This window comes from Canis lupus, chromosome 4 (genome assembly GCF_003254725.2).
Source record: "Canis lupus dingo isolate Sandy chromosome 4, ASM325472v2, whole genome shotgun sequence".
Taxonomy (NCBI): Eukaryota; Metazoa; Chordata; class Mammalia; order Carnivora; family Canidae; genus Canis; species Canis lupus.
Genome location: NC_064246.1, coordinates 121,101 through 134,133, shown reverse-complemented (window position 1 = coordinate 134,133; position 13,033 = coordinate 121,101). Strand labels below are relative to the sequence as shown.

Here is a 13,033-nt window from a genome sequence, read left to right as displayed (position 1 = left end):
CAGTGATGGAGCATCTGCCTTCAGCTCAGGGTGTGACCCTGGGGTCCTGGGCTGGAGTCCTACATCGGGCTCCCCACAGGGAGCCTGCTTTTCTCTCTGCCTGTGTCTCTGCCTCTCTCTGTCTCTCATGAATAAATAAATAAAATCTTAAAAAAAAGAAGGTTGATTATCACAGAAGCATTGATAAGTAAAAGGGGGATGAAAAAGACCACACAAGGGTATGAGGGACAGCAGAGGAGATGTGTGGAAATGTGTCTCTGCACATCTATCAATTTCTGGTTCTTTGTGAAACTTAGCAGTGGGAGCCTTTTGGCCTCTCTCACCAGCTGCCCTGCTGGGTCTCTGGAAGCAAAGCAGTGGCTACTTCAGTTTCCAACCAGACTTTGCACCTTCCTTTGGGTTCCTCTCACATTTACCAAAGGGCTACAGGCAGACACCGCCCCCTGCCCCATAACACACAAGGCCAAGTAACACAGGTGAACTCACCCTTCCATGTCAGGTCAGGGAAGGCTCACTGTGAACTTTCTGGAGCTTATGATATGATGGCAAGATTAAACCTTCACACATCTGATGACAGAGAGGGGAAAACGCTGCAACACTGGCAAGTGCCTGGGAAGGATAAAGCTCTTCCTTGTTTATTGGGAAATGAGGAAACTGGAGGGTGTGTGCTGCCGATGAAAGCACAACATTGCAGTGTGATCTTGAAGAGCTGTGTGCCCTTCATCTTGGTGCATTTGCATTCATCACATTACTTGATGCCTTTTGGGAGTTCAAGAAAAGTTTGTTGCACAGAAAGTAAATTCCTGAGCATGGATGAGATAGCAAAAGAGACAGCAGAGTGGGACAGGTGGAGAAAAGCCATCAGAGCAAAGGTCCAAGTCATGGCTACATTTTGAAGGATTAGTTACGATGGATCTCATTATGGATGGATGAAGAGAGTGAGAGGACACGCTGTGTATATCAGGGTGGGGTGAGTGGGTGAGTGGGTGGGTGGTGGCAGTAAAATTGAAGGCATGAATGAAGACCTGGGAACCAGAGACTCGTCCGTTATGTGCAGAGATCCTCAAATGTTGCTAAGTGTGGCTTGTACTCAGCAGGAACTAGTTGCAGAATGGATACCATTGGAGTGGTCACAGCACTCCAGTGCGATTACCTTTGGTTTTGAATTTGTTTTTAATATATGCTTTGGGTATCAAATTCAAAATTTAAAAATTGGGCAGTCCGGGTGGCTCAGCAGTTTAGCGCCGCCTTCAGCCCAGGGCGTGATCTTGGAGACCCTGGATCTGGTCCCATGTCAGGCTCCCTGCATGGAGCCTGCTTCTCCCTCTGCCTGTGTCTCTGCCTCTCTCTCTCTCTCTCTGTCTCTCTCTGTGTGTCTCTCATGAATAAATAAATAAAATCTTTTTAAAAATAAATAATAAATTTTTAAAAATTAAAAAAATTAAAAAATCTATACAATTGAAATATAGAAGTCTTCCTCCAATACAGACTCTCAGATAACCTGCTCCTTCCCTGGAGGCTACCCTAGAGGAAATATATTCTTTCCCAAATAGTCTATGCATAATGTGATATGCTTTTTTTCCCTCCTCCTACCCTTCCTTCCTTCCTTTGAACAATGTTATCAGCATGCTGTATACACTCTTCTGCACTTTTATTTTTTTAATTTTTTAGTGTATTGAAGAGATAGTGCTCCATGTTTTTACATTTAGAACTGCCTTATTATTTTTTATGATAGTCGCATGCAGTTCTGTGTTTGAAATAGGAAAATTGAATTAATGAGTCTCTAGTGATGGGCATTTGAGTTGTTTGTTATTATAAACGAAGCTTCATGAGTATATACATGTCTTTGCATGCATACGCAAATACAGGATAAATTAATGAGTGGAATTGCTGGGGCGGAGATTCATGAAATGCTTAATTGCTATCAACAAATACCTTCCATCTGCATGATTTATAACCTAAACAGTGATGCATGATAAAGCCTGTTTCCCCACATCCTTGTTAGCATTCTTTCCAGAAGATGTTTCTTTAGTTGACCTGAAATGGTCTCTCTTAATAGTATTGGTTTGCTTTGCTCTTAACAAGAATGACATGGACAATCATTTCACGTGTTTAAGCCATTTTAATTTCCTGACCTTTGCCCATTTGTCCAAAGAGTTGATTTTTCCTTATTGATGAATAGGACTGTTTCAGCATTAAAGAAGTTAATCCTCTCCCCAGTAATGTGCTGAAACAGTATTTTTAAGTCTGTCAGGGACTTTCTGAAGGTTTCTCATCTATGAAATGTGTTTTTAATGTGGTTGGATTGCTGAATACTTTTGCCTTTTGTGTTTTGTTTCATATGTTAAACTTCCAGACCCTGTGATTTTAAAAATGTTCTCAAGAATTCCTGTAGAAATGTTGTGATTTCTATTTTTTAAACATTCACATATTTGAATTGTATGGAATTCATTTCAGAGCACAAGGAGCGAGGAAGAAGACCAGGCCTCGGCGATGTTGTCTTCACTTGTTCCCTTGGCAATGTCGAGTGCCTACTGTGTGCCAGGCCACGTGCAAGGCACTGGGTGAGATCTGGGTATTGCAAACAGAGACTGAACCAGAGTCCCATAGCCCCAGAGCAGGTGCTCACTTTCAAGGGGGCTTGAGCTCAAAATAGCTATAGGACAGAGGAGAAGTGATTCTGCATTTCCAGGTCTAGATGAGAGAATTTGGCGAGCCTGGAAAAAGAGACAGCAATTATTGGCTATTATTGGATGGCTCAGTCAGCCATCTGGTCCAGTTCCTGCGAGTTGCAGCTGCTCTGTGTCCCTGTTTCTATTCCCTTGGTGACCATCTCACCAGGTCTCCTTACCCCTCTCTCATTGTCACTCTGGCTCTTCTCTATCTGAAGCCCCAAGGCCTCCTTATGGGCTTTCTCTAGGGCCTTCTGCTCCTTGGGTGGTGGGCCCGCCATTCCCTCTGTCATTTTCTCAGCCACTGGGCAGAGGGGACAACTCTGCCAGCACCTGAAGGCAGACTGTCCAACCAGTGCCCCTTTCTATTCAGCTCATGAGAATCTGGAGAGTTCCCAACCCACAGCATCAGAGACATTCACAGAGAGTCGTTTGTGGGCAATTTTTCTGAGGTTAATGATCAGCTTTTCCTTCTCAGTCATCGTCTCGTTGATGTTTAGGCCCTGTAGGTAGTGGCAGATGGTGGTGTCATCACGCAGCCACTGGTACTGCTGGAAGTTCCCGTGGCACGGGTGGAGAACTCGTTTCTCTGTGGGAGTCAGATCCTTACTGAATTATTTCTGGAAGTAATACTGTGCCTTATCATACTGAACCGTTATGAAATAGAGGCAGGCAAGGTCTGAGCAGGCATGGGGAAGGTTGATATTCATCTTGACAACTTTCTTAGAGTGATCCACTGCCTGCCTTGTCATCTCTTGCAGCTCTTCCTCATTCTCCTTGGTGGTGTACCTCCATGACCTCTGTATTTGCCTGATTTTTGCTCTGTAGCAGCATCCTATCTAATAGGCATAGTTTGGCACCGATTCTAAAGCCTTCTTAAGTAATTCTATAGCCGTGTCTAGAGTACCTTTATTTTGGTAATATTTGGCTGCTCTGCAGAGTACATCTGTTGGGCACAGTGTTTTCTTCAAGGCTGCTTCCACTAGCTTATCTCCTTCAGCTTGTTTCTGGATCTTCTGGAGCATCAGAGCCAGGAGAACCTTAATATACTGGTTGTCGGGATTCAGTTGGATGGCCTGCCTCTGAAGGCAAATGGTGTTCTCTGTTGGTACTTTGTCACCCAGACAATAGAATGTGATGGCCAGTCCCAGGGAGAATTCTGGATTGGTGGGTTTCTTTTGCAAAGCCTTCTCCAAACACTCCTTAGCTCATTCATACTACTTTTCTTCGCACTTTAAAAGTGCCCATCCTTTTTCTGTCAGTCGCAGGGCATTTGCTTTTAGAGGAGCTTGCAAACTTCTTGCAAAGATGTCCTACCTTGTCAATGTAACCCTGTGCTTTCTGGAAGCCTACCCATGTGATAATAGACCCAGGAATAGTTTCCCCAGGTGACCAGACTTCAGATTATGCCTTGGCTGGCATGTCCATGTAAGATAAACTCTTTTGCTTGCTGTAAGTATTCCAGAGCCGCCTTATTCTGGCCTCTGAGGTGTTTAATGAAGGAAAACAGATTGTACATGATTGCTTTGAACTCTTTGTTTAGAAACTGTACCTCATCATGCACTGTTTTCCAAATCATGTAAGGAACTTTCTTCATCATATAAATTCCAGGTAAAATGGCATTTCAATTGTTGTAAGGTATTTTCCAGGGAATGTTCGGTGATTTCACTGTAGGGGGAGAAAAGCAGACATTTGGGGTGTGAATGAGCAGTTGTACAAAGCAACAGGCTTAGGGCATGATCACTTCTGGGAAGGATGCTCAAACAGTGCTGCCACTCTGATCTTGTTCTTCCAGCCTCCACAAATGAATGAAATGGGGAAATGAATTTCTGTTGTTTATAAGCTACCCAAACTGTGGTATTTTGTCATAGCTCCCCACCCCCACCAATGGATGGAGATGATGGAATGGCCCAGAAAGAAGGAAAAGTGGAGGAAATTTATTACCAAGGGACACCCCACTTCCACATTCTTAGTGAAAAATGTGAAGAGAGGTCTTGGAGAACCAACTGCAAAGGAAGGAAATTTCTCTGTAGAAATTGTTGGAGAATGGTGTGGTAGTTGAGTAATAACATTTAGTGAGGTTGTTTTTTGTTTCTTCTCTCAAGCATGGAAACCAAGGTTTAAGCCTGGATTTCTGATCCATCAGAATATTCAGGGAAACTAAGAGGAAATGCTGGGCTTATGACACCAAGAGATAAGAAGGGAATAGTTTGGGGCTCTGTGTGAATAGGTGTCCCGTGGGGGTCCTCTCATAGGGATGGAGTATTAATTTATTCACGTTGGCCTAGGACACCCTTTTGGTCACCATCTCTTCCTTTGCTGAGCTGGTTCTTTGGGCAGATTCATGAACTAGAACAACTCGAATACTTTCCACTCTCTACCTGTGTGGGTGCCACCTGATGCTGTGGTCCACCACCTTTTGCTCAGTGGTCACAAAGATAGTCATTGGTTTCCTTACAGAGACAGACAAACATCTGAGATGAGAGAGAAACATGACAAAAAGAGCCCACATGCAAATGTTATTCACAAAAATCAAAGGACAAACTAGAAAACAGAAATTAAAAGATTATAAGCATGACAAAAGGTAGTCTTTTAATACCTAGAAGGCTCTTCTAGTATTAGTGTTTCAAAAAATACTAATATAAGAAGGTAGTATAAAATTAACCAACATACATACCAAAAAATGGCCACTAATCAAAGAAATGCAAATTAAATCAACAATATTTTGATGCCATTTAAAGTTTCAGTTACAGAAAAGATTTTAAACAATCACAGCAGAGCACTTTTACTTATACATGAGAGTTTGGAACATATGTGACATAGAAATTGCAGGAAATTGTGGCAAAACATACAAGAAGCTCTTGGAATAAAAATTTGAATGTTAAGAATGTATAGAAAACCAGACATTCAGTCAAGGGTTGTGGTGGTCTATTGATGTGTCAACTTGGTTGGCTAGGCTATTGTACCTAGTTACTCAATCAAACATTGACCTAAATGTTGATGTAAAGGTATTTTGTAAATGTGATTAAAGTCCACAATCACTTAATTTTAAATAAGAAAGATTATTTTATGTAATCTGGGCAGCCCTGGCTTAATCAGTCGAAAAGCTGAAAGACAGAGCTGAGGCTCCCTGATGAAGAAATCCTGCCAGTGGACAGCTGCTGGTGCTCATGCCCTGGAGTTTTGGCCTGCCTTTCCTGAGAGTTTGCCTGTGGAGCAGGATTTGCCTAACCAGCCCTTATCATCCACAGGCTGGTTCCTTGCATTATATCTTTTACTGTGTATCTCCTGCTGCCTTTCTTTGGTTGTACTCTGACACACAGGTTTGTGAACAAGGGTATTCATGGAAGGATTAGTTACAACTGCTTAAAATTTTAAGGGCGCCTGGGTGGCTCAGTTAGTTAAGTATTTGCCTTTGGCTCAGCTCATGATCTGGGGGTCCTGGGATGGAGTTCTGCCTTGGGCTCCCTGCTTAGTGGAGAATCTGCTTCTCCCTCTTCCTCTGCCACTCCTTCTGGTTTGTGCAGTGTCTTACTGTCTCTCTCAAATAAATGCATAAAACTTTTTAAAAGTTTGAACTAGGTGATGGTTGAAAAGAAACATTTAAAGGTATATCATGAAACGATCCATTGAACACATGGGACTGTCTTAGCTTCCTTCTCAAATCCTACTAAAATGACAGTTTATGAAGACTTCTAACCATAAAGGAAAGAGAACACAAAGAAAGCAGAATCTTGGAAACCCTGACGCAGCTAAACAAGAGGGGATTGGTTTTATCAAACGTGGGAAAGCCAATTCTGCCAGCCTTGGGGGAACCTAAGAAGCAACCCATTGAAAATGAAGAATTTCCCAAAGGCTCAGGAATTAGCAACAGGAGGTGCTGCAGAAGTGTATGTGTGTAGGGGTGAACTGGAGCTAAGAACAGTGGGATCCACTGGGGTCTTCAGGCTCTCCAAGCAACAGAAGACAACAGAGGCCAAATGGAAAGTTCCAGACAAGTCTTTTATTGGAGCTTATGCCCGAACGCAAGCGACCCAGCACAAAGGGTCCTCCATGCTGGCTCCCAAAACGAAGGCCACAGAAAGATTTTAAAGAGACTGAGGCAGGAAAGGAGTCATGTCTAAGTGCATAGGTGGGGTAGGGAGATGGGAAGGTGGGTGTGCAGGTGCAGAGGACAGAACCTGCTCTGCCTGTCTCATTTGCATGTGAAATCTCCACCAAGGACCTGGAGTATTATAACGAGGGAGAAAGTCAGTGAGAGGTTGCCCTGAGACCCACCCGGGAGCAGACTGGTTTGGGTCTGTCTTTGCCAGTCTTCAGGGTGGAGTCTCCCTGTGGTAAGCCTCCTGCCCCCATGTGCCTGCCAGGTAGGCTGCTGCTCTGGGACAGGCTTTCATCTAAGGACCAAGGGCACTGAGTCCAGTCCCGCCTCTGTCTCAATAGGAAGACTGATTAAAAGCTAGCTCAAGAAGATGCTGTACCCTATAGACTCTGCCTCTGGTCCTTGCAACACCCACCATCCAATGTGGCAGAAGATGGTAGGTGTATTCCCTAGAAAGGATAAAACAAATAGTTAAGCTTGCAAATTCCAAAGATAAAGAGAAGATCCTTAAAGCAGCAAGAGACAAGAAATCCCTGACTTCTTTGGGGAGGAGTATTAGGGTAACAGCAGACCTCTCCACAGAGACCTGGCAGGCCAGAAAGGGCTGGCAGGATATATTCAGGGTCCTCAATGAGAAGAACATGCAACCAAGAGTACTTTATCCAGCAAGGCTCTCATTAAAAATGGAAGGAGAGATAAAGAGCTTCCAAGACAGTCAGGAACTGATAGAATATGTGACCTCCAAACCAGCTCTGCAAGAAATTTTAAGGGGGACTCTTAAAATTCCCCTTTAAGAAGAAGTCCAGTGCAACAATCCACAAAAACAAGGACTGAATAGATACCATGATGACACTAAACTCATATCTCTCAATAGTAACTCTGAACATGAACGGGCTTAATGACCCCATCAAAAGGCGCAGGGTTTCAGACTGGATAAAAAAGCAGGACCCATCTATTAGCTATCTACAAGAGACTCATTTTAGACAGAAGGACACCTACAGCCTGAAAATAAAAGGTTGGAGAACCATAACCATTCAAATGGTCCTCAAAAGAAAGCAGGGGTAGCCATCCTTATATCAGATAAACTAAAATTTACCCCGAAGACTGTAGTGAGAGATGAAGAGAGACACTATATCATACTTAAAGGATCTATTCAACAAGAGGACTTAACAATCCTCAATATAAAACAAAACAAAACAAAAAAAAACAATCCTCAATATATATGCCCCAAATGTGGGAGCTGCCAAATATATCAGTCAATTAATAACCAAAGTGAAGGAATACTTAGATAACAATACACTTATACTTGGTGACTTCAATCTAGCTCTTTCTACTCTCGATAGGTCTTCTAAGCACAACATCTCCAAAGAAACGAGAGCTTTAAATGATACACTGGACCAGATGGATTTCACAGATATCTACAGAACTTTACATCCAAACTCAATTGAATACACATTCTTCTCAAGTGCACATGGAACTTTCTCCAGAATAGACCACATACTGGGTCACAAATCGGGTCTGAACCGATACCAAAAGATTGGGATCGGCCCCTGCATATTCTCAGACCATAATGCCTTGAAATTAGAACTAAATAACAACAAGAAGTTTGGAAGGACCTCAAACACGTGGAGGTTAAGGACGATCCTGCTAAAAGATGAAAGGGTCAATCAGGAAATTAAGGAAGAATTAAAAAGATTCATGGAAACTAATGAGAATGAAGATACAACTGTTCAAAATCTTTGGGACGCAGCAAAAGCAGTCCTAAGGGGGAAATACATCGCAATACAAGCATCCATCCAAAAACTGGAAAGAACTCAAATACAAAAGCTAACCTTACACATAAAGGAGCTAGAGAAAAAACAGCAAATAGATCCTACACCCAGCAGAAGAAGAGAGTTAATAAAGATTCGATCAGAACTCAATGAAATCGAGAACAGAAGAACTGTGGAACAGATCAACAGAACCAGGAGTTGGTTCTTTGAAAGAATTAATAAGATAGATAAACCATTAGCCAGCCCTATTAAAAAGAAGAGAGAGAAGACTCAAATTAATAAAATCATGAATGAGAAAGGAGAGATCACTACCAACACCAAGGAAATACCAACGATTTTAAAACATATTATGAACAGCTATATGCCAATAAATTAGGCAATCTAGAAGAAATGGACGCATTCCTGGAAAGCCACAAAGTACCAAAACTGGAACAGGAAGAAATAGAAAACCTGAACAGGCCAATAACCAGGGAGGAAATTGAAGCAGTCATCAAAAACCTCCCAAGTCACAAAAGTCCAGGGCCAGATGGCTTCCCAGGGGAATTCTATCAAACGTTTAAAGACAAAACCATACCTATTCTCCTAAAGCTGTTTGGAAAGATAGAAAGAGATAGAGTACTTCCAAATTCGTTCTATGAGGCCAGCATCACCTAGATTCCAAAACTAGACAAAGACCCCACCAAAAAGGAGAATTACAGACCAATATCCTTGATGAACATGGATGCAAAAATTCTCAACAAGATGCTAGCCAATAGGATCCAACAGTACATTAAGAAAATTATTCACCATGACCAAGTAGGATTTATCCCCGGGACACAAGGCTGGTTCAACACCCTTAAAACAATCAATGTGATTCATCATATCAGCAAGAGAAAAACCAAGAACCATACGATCCTCTCATTAGATGCAGAGAAAGCATTTGACAAAATACAGCATCCATTCCTGATCAAAACTCTTCAGAGTGTAGGGATAGAGGGAACATTCCTCAACATCTTAAAAGCCATCTATGAAAAGCCCACAGCAAATATCATTCTCAATGGGGAAACACTGGGAGCCTTTCCCCTAAGATCAGGAACAAGACAGGGATGTCCACTCTCACCACTGCTATTCAACATAGTACTGGAAGTCCTAGCCTCAGCAATCAGACAACAAAAAGACATTAAAGGCATTCAAATTGGCAAAGAAGAAGTCAAACTCTCCCTCTTCACTGATGACATGATACTCTACGTAGAAAACCCAAAAGCCTCCACCCCAAGTTTGCTAGAACTCATACAGCAATTTGGTAGCATGGCAGGATACAAAATCAATGCCCAGAAATCAATGGCATTTCTATACACTAACAATGAGACGTAAGAAAGAGAAATTAAGGAGTCAATCCCATTTACAATTGCACCCAAAAGCATAAGATACCTAGGAGTAAACCTAACCAAAGAGGTAAAGGATCTATACCCTAAAAACTATAGAACACTTCTGAAAGAAATTGAGGAAGACACAAAGAGATGGAAAAATATTCCATGCTCATGGATTGGATAAATTAATATTGTGAAAATGTCAATGCTACCCAGGGCAATATACATGTTTAATGCAATCCCTATCAAAATACCATGGACTTTCTTCAGAGAGTTAGAATAAATTATTTTAAGATTTGTGTGGAATCATAAAAGACCCCGAATAGCCAGGGGAATTTTAAAAAAGAAAACCATAGCTGGGGCATCACGATGCCAGATTTCAGGTTGTACTACAAAGCTGTGGTCATCAAGACAGTGTGGTACTGACACAAAAACAGACACATAGATCAGTGGAACAGAATAGAGAACCCAGAAGTGGACCCTCAACTTTATGGTCAACTAATATTCGATAAAGGAGGAAAGACTATCCACTGGAAGAAAGACAGTCTCTTCAATAAATGGTGCTGGGAAAATTGGACATCCACATGCAGAAGAATGAAACTAGATCACTCTCTTGCACCATACACAAAGATAAACTCAAAATGAATGAAATATCTAAATGTGAGACAAGATTCCATCAAAATCCTAGAGGAGAACACAGGCAACACCCTTTTTGAACTCGGCCACAGTAACTTCTTGCAAGATACATCCACGAAGGCAAAAGAAACAAAAGCAAAACTGAACTATTGGGCCTTCATCAAGATAAGAAGCTTTTGCACAGCAAAGGATACAGTCAACAAAACTAAAAGACAACCTACAGAATGGGAGAAGATATTTGCAAATGACGTTATCAGATAAAGGGCTAGTTTCCAAGATCTATAAAGAACTTCTTAAACTCAACACCAAAGAAACAAACAATCCAATCATGAAATGGGCAAAAGACATGAAGAGAAATCTCACAGAGGAAGACATAGACATGGCCAACATGCACATGAGAAAATGCTCTGCATCACTTGCCATCAGGGAAATACAAAGCAAAACCACAATGAGATACCACCTCACACCAGTGAGAATGGGCAAATTAACAAGGTAGGAAACCACAAATGTTGAAAAGGATGCGGAGAGAAGGGAACCCTCTTACACTGTTGGTGGGAATGTGAACTGGTGCAGCCACTCTGGAAAACTGTGTAGAGGTTCCTCAAAGAGTTAAAAATAGACCTGCCCTACGACCCAGCAATTGCACTGTTGGGGATTTACCCCAATGGTACAGATGCAATGAAACACCGGGACACCTACACCCCGATGTTTCTAGCAGAAATATCCACAATAGCCAAACTGTGAAAGGAGCCTCGGTGTCCATCAAAAGATGAATGGATAAAGAAGATGTGGTTTTTGTATACAATGGAATATTCCTCAGCCATTAGAAATGACAAATACCCACCATTTGCTTCAACGTGGATGGAACTGGAGGGTATTATGCTGAGTGAAGTATGTCAATCAGAGAAGGACAGACATATGTTCTCATTCATTTGGGGAATATAAATAATAGTGAAAGGGAATATAAGAGAAGGGAGAAGAAATGTGTGGGAAATATCAGAAAGGGAGATAGAACATAAAGACTCCTAACTCTGGGAAACGAACTAGGGGTGGTAGAAGCAGAGGAAGGTGGGGGGTGGGAGTGAATGGGTGACGGGCACTGGGGGTTATTCTGTATGTTGGTAAATTGAACACCAATAAAAAATAATTAAAAAGAAAAAGCTAAAAAAAAAAAAGGATAAAACAAGGTTGTGGGTTGCAGTTACAGGCACAGCTGGAAGTCTTGGGCACAATGCTGTGAACGAGAGAGTTAAATATATGTTTGCATGTTGAATTTTGAGACCACATCTTCCTAAGTCAGTTTAGAAAATGCTTCAGCGGGGCTTATTTCTTTAGGGAAAGGGGTTAGTATCTGTTCTGGAGGAAGTTAAGAAGTCCAGGACAACCACATCAGGGGTTCCTTATAAAATGGGGCAGTAAGGTCACCATAAGAGGAAGCCCCGTGCAGGTGCTCCAGGCTTCCCATCAGCCTTTTAATGTCTGGTTCTCAATCATGATCAGGCAACATAGGATCCCCAAATATTTTAGGAAAGCCTCTAGCTTGGAGGCCAGTGGTCCAAATAAGCATGTGGTAAAAGTGTTCTAGACGGAGCAGAAGACTTACAACAACAAGACAAAAAACAAATAAAAGTCATCAATAAATCAATACATAGGAGAAGACACTGCATCCATGGAATAAAAGTAAATGCTTTAAAAACAACAACAACAACAACAACACCCAAGAATTTAAAGAACACGGAAGAAGTCTTGGAAGTTCAAACAATTAAAATAGGTGAAAAACTCAGAAGATTAAGATCGAAAGGAAAAAATGACTTTAAAAAATCTTTTAAATAGAACAACCAGATAAAGAGAATACAAAGTATATCACACAGGAAAATTAGAGGAACGGTCTTAGAGGACTGACATCAAATAATATGAGTTCTAGAGAGGACAAGGGAAATGAAAGGAAGAAAGAATATTCTGGAAGAATGCAATACAATTTCCCTGAATGGGAAGCTGTAAGTTTCCACATGGTAAAGATAAACTGTAGCCCCTTTTGCGGGACATCTTAGCGAGGCTGCAGGGGGAGTGGCGGCTCCCTGAGCTTTGCCCTGTCTCCCAAGGACAACAAGAAGAAAGATGCTGGGAGTTTGGCCAAGAAAGACAAGAACCAGGGCACAGATCTGGGGGCAAGGCCAGAAACAAGTGGCCCAAAGGCAAAGCTTGGAACAAGCTCAATAACCTAGTGTCGTTTGACAAAGTGACATATGACAAAGCCTGTAAGGAAGTTCCCAACTCTGAGCTTAGACCCCCAGTGGTTGTCTCTGGGCGGGGGGCTCAGGGTTCCCCAGCCAGGGCAGCCAACCCTTCAGCACCTTCTTAGTAAAAGACGTATTAAACTGGTCTCAAAGTCAGAGCTCAAGTCATTTACACCAGAAACGGTGAGGGTAGAGGTGTCCCAGGTGCTGATGAAGATGCATGAACACATCCTACCAGCTGCACATATTGAGAATGAAACTATTA

At 42.0% G+C, this 13,033-nt stretch overlaps 2 pseudogenes; one reads left to right on the top strand and one right to left on the bottom strand.

The window, feature by feature from the left end:
- Positions 1–2,102: 2,102 nt before the first annotated feature.
- On the bottom strand, positions 2,103–5,118 carry LOC112660807 (interferon-induced protein with tetratricopeptide repeats 2-like; annotated as a pseudogene).
- A 7,380-nt stretch (positions 5,119–12,498) lies between these two features.
- Positions 12,499–12,992, top strand: LOC112660806 (40S ribosomal protein S25-like; annotated as a pseudogene).
- Positions 12,993–13,033: the final 41 nt, after the last annotated feature.